Source organism: Rhagoletis pomonella, unplaced genomic scaffold (genome assembly GCF_013731165.1).
Source record: "Rhagoletis pomonella isolate Grant_MI unplaced genomic scaffold, Rhpom_1.0 Rhpom_scaffold_00038, whole genome shotgun sequence".
Classification (NCBI taxonomy): domain Eukaryota; kingdom Metazoa; phylum Arthropoda; class Insecta; order Diptera; family Tephritidae; genus Rhagoletis; species Rhagoletis pomonella.
Genome location: NW_023458592.1, coordinates 392,898 through 397,472, shown reverse-complemented (window position 1 = coordinate 397,472; position 4,575 = coordinate 392,898).

Genomic DNA, 4,575 nt, shown 5'->3' with positions numbered 1-4,575 from the left:
ATATACCTCCTTTATGTACCCAATAAGTTGTGTTACCGGTTTACATACAGATCACATAGCAGTGAAAATCACTTAGATTAGTGCTAATATAAGGTATATCTTCCATATATCTGATTGTTTAGATGCGATTTTTTATATAAGTATTCAAAAGCAGTAATCTGTCAAAGTAAAATTTGCAGATGTTCATGAAAGGTATGAAGCCTTCGGCATAGCCGAAGACAGCGCTGCTCTTACTTGTTTATGATCCACTTTGTCACTACTTGCCTTTTGCTTTCTTTCGTGAACCTTGTTCACGTTCATTTTCTCCGTTTCTACTTTTTGGTTCATTTCCACCCCGCCTTTTTCTGCTACCTCGTATGACTTTACCGCGTTTATTGCTTCTGCCAAGGTTAAAGTTTTCTTTTCCAATAACCTACTTTGTATGTGGTGACTTCTCAGGCCAAAAACAAACTGATTTCTTAGAGCAGTGTCCAAGAAACTCCCAAACGCGCAGTTTGTCGACAATCTCCGTAATGCCATTAATTACTCCTCACAATTTTCTCCTTGTTTCTGCTGTCGTAAATTAAACCTGTAATTTGCCAAAATTTCATTTGGGCTTGGCTCAAAATGTTCCTGTAGGACTGCCACAATCTTTTCCTATTTAATAGTTTCGGGTTCCTTTGGCACCAATTTGTCGCACAGCACATTATAAGCTGAAGCACCTATGTAATGTAGAATATATTGTTGCTTTTTCGCGCTGTGGCTTCCAAATATCTGTATCGCTGTTTCAAGTTATTCTTTATACACTATAATATAATAAAGACTTAAATATATTGGGCAATTTTACTTGATAAATTCACAAAATAACACAAAAATGCCATTACATCCGCCCAGACACTTCATTAAGCACACCCAGGTTTGAGCAACCATTATCCGGAACTCCTCAAAAATACTTAACATCAAAGCATAGAACGTCACAAATATCGATCATATACACATACAATATTCATTGCTATGAGGTGCTTCAGTATTAATTCAGGACATGCATTTGCTTGGAGGCTCCGTTGGTTTCCATTACCCGGAGCTGCTCCAACATGATGAGTAAATATTAGTGAGCCTCACATGCAGGGTTGCCACTGACAAAAAAAAAATACTTACTATCCACCCGAAAAGAATCTACCAATTGTGGAAAATATCTACCAAATTTTTTTTCAGTTATTTTAATGAAAACTATAGTTTTGTTATTTTTTCAGTTAATTCAATAAGAATTCAAATTGTGTTTAAGGAACTCTTTATTTAAGAGATCATATTAATGGCATCTTCTCAGTTTCCTTCAACCAAAATCGAAAGTGATGAAACTAAAGGCAACAACGAAACTTCATCATTTGAAAAACCTTCAACTGGAGTTATTACAGATAAATAAATTGACTCAAAAAACGCTGTGATTTTTTGTAATATTCACCTTTTTCTAAGAAAAAATTTGTTTGTATTATTTTATAAGAATATTGTTTGCGCTTTAGTCAAACATATAAAAATCAAGGATTCAAGCGAAATACAACATTTAGAAAAATTCAAACAATTTTCGTCTAAATTTGGAACTTTTTACTCTGAATTTTTTGAACAATTTAAGGTATGGAGTTTTATAGCCCACTAGCTTTTACCCGCGGGTTCCACCCCACGTCTTCATACAAACATGAAAAATACTTTATGAGAAGATATTATACTCTCTTTCTGCTCTAATTTTACTATAGCCGTGATAGCAGCCTATGGTAGGACAGCTGTATAGCTTGGGTGTTATGGAATGAAATGCAATTATAATTTTTTGGGTCTGCAGGTGTTTTTAGTTAGGTTCAAACACCTCCAATAAATTATATAAGAGAAGAAATACTATCTAATTTCTTACGAATAATAACTCCAATATGATTTCGCAGCATTTTTTTAATACTCAAAAGTATCTATTAACATAAATGCATTTTCCAATACACTTTTCACTTTAAAGCATTCTTGTTTATTTTCAATGCAAAAGCTAAGCGAACTTGAAACTGAGGTCTTTTTAATTCGAAAGGCATATCAAAAGGAATTAAAGGAGTCATGTGACTTGTGGTTCCGAAGTTATGCCTGATAAAAAATTTCAATCCTTTATTTTAAAACTTAATATAAGCACCTACTGTAGATATGTCTGCATACCAAATTTCAAGTTCATGTGACTTATGGTTCCCAAGTTATAGCTGATAAAAAATTTGCAGGCCTATCGGAGGTACTACGCCCCCTCACAAAAGGACACCATATTTACAAATAAAACCTCACCTTTAACCTTCCCGTGATAAAAACAAATAAGTGCGCAAAGTTTCGTGCGATTCCGTGTCGTGGTTCAAAAGTTCTAAGGTAATAAACAAACAGACATTCACATTTACATATATCACGGTGTCCTTGAACCAGATTCAACTCAATCGGTCTGGAACGATGGAATTCCCGATTAGCATATTTTGGGACGGTGTTCCCGAGTTAGAATATGAAATCGTAGTTCCGATTCGATGTTCCGATTTTAAAAACTGCAACTTTTTCGATTTTCAGCCGACATTTTCGGATAGAAGTATAATATAAATAAGACTGTATATGAGTAATTTTTTAAACATCAAACCCTAACCGCCAAAATAACATAAGCGACATTTTTTTCAAAAGTTTCTTTTTGATGCAGAAATATTCCTAGAGCATCTAGATGCTGTTCTGCATCACAACTAAAATTTTGAAAAAAATATGTCGCTTACGTTATTTTGGCGGTTAGGGCTCGATCTGTATATACATACATGTACATATAACCTGTGGGGAATTTCGTAGTCATCTACTATAATAGCCAACTTTTGGTCCACTTATAACGGCCAACTTTTATCTGGTTTCAAAAAAGTTAACTATAAATACTTATTACTCTATATCTATCCTTTTATTAGTTATTTTTTTTGGCTTAATAATATAAAATTGTATTATCGTCCGAGGCCGGTACTAAATATGAGCAGGGCCCCCTCTAACCCTAATTTTTTTTTTTAATATTTAAACGAATTTCCAACGTTATCACTACATACTTATTCAGTGCTTCTGAAAAATACCAAATATTTTCGTAGTATGTGGACATGGTACAATAAAACAGGTAGAAGCCAATTTGACGTCAAGCCTACAAAAGTCAAAGTTTTCGGGAGAGTAAAAATAAAAATGAGCGTGTGTAAGGAAAAATAAAAAAATACATTTCACTGGTTGACGTTTTTAAGCATATTTGAAATTTATTCTTATTTATTTATTTTCTTTAGTTAAAATTTGATAAAACGTGTATGTTGTTTTCTGTTTTTGTTTTATGAGTTGCAGTGTTGTTGGAGGGACTTTTCGGCATAAGGGTCATAGGAACAGCACTTGGCTTCAAACGTGCCTTTCCTGTACCTCCCGGTGTATTTGTGGAATCTACTTCTTTAAAATTTGTAACGCACAGCAAGGCATTTCACTGCAGCTCTGCCCACAGCTGCTTTCGCAACGTTCCTTACGCGAAGGACATTGAGGCACGTTAAAAAATTAGTGGTATCTGCTTTATATTTAACACCACATAAAAAACAACGCTTCAGGTGTTGCATTTTTAACACATACACTAAGTATAAACCGCACAACACTACAAAAATTCAAATGCAAATTAAAATTTGTTATTAACGAACATTCAAAAAAAAAACAACGATATGACATTCAAAGCGTAACGAAATATAGGAAATAAAATAAAATCAAGTTGAAGTTTAAAGGTTTGGTTCTCATGAGAGCAACGTCATTTTGGCTTCTACCTGTATTTATGTGCCTTGGTATGTGGAGAATATCTTTTTAATTATATAAAAACTTCGTCTAAAGGGAGAATTTGTTTTGCGATACTGTTTATACAGATCAAGTGAATGCGTAAAATAGTGTTTATGGTTTTAGTCAAATGCGTTCATTTAAGCTCAGATGGGCTGTATGCAAGAAACTCGCCTTCTATATATTTCTGATTTCCTCTGTTGTAAATACCTCGAATCTTTTTGAAGATCACTCTACAATTTCGAGCTCAAAAAGTTTCATGACCGATGGGAAAATCATTACAATCACAACATTTAGACAACACGTGTTGACTTTGGAACCTTTCTATGTTTCACATTAGGCCAGATTGGCGGTTGTTTTGACTAGCACGGAAATGACCTTAGCACACTTGCATGTGTATCTAGACATGCGCTTTCGCATTTATTTGATATTATAAAAGCTATGTGAATATTAAATAATCCAATTTATCTACTTAACAAAATTTTATAATTTTTATCTTCCAACTAAATTTAAGGAAAAATCCGGCCCAGGGATTTGGAAAGAAATTTGTAATAACAAGTAAGAAAGTCTAAGTTCGGGCGGAGCCGAACATTAAATACCCGGCGCAAGTATTAAATATATGTTTTCCACCTTTCCGAAAGCTACCGCTACATGATAAGCCGGGGTGTATAAATTTTAAGTAAACTAGCGTCCTTAAATTTCAAAATATTGAAATTTCAAGCATTTCTGAAATTTACCGTTATATGAAAAGCGGCCGTAATTTTAGTCCGATTT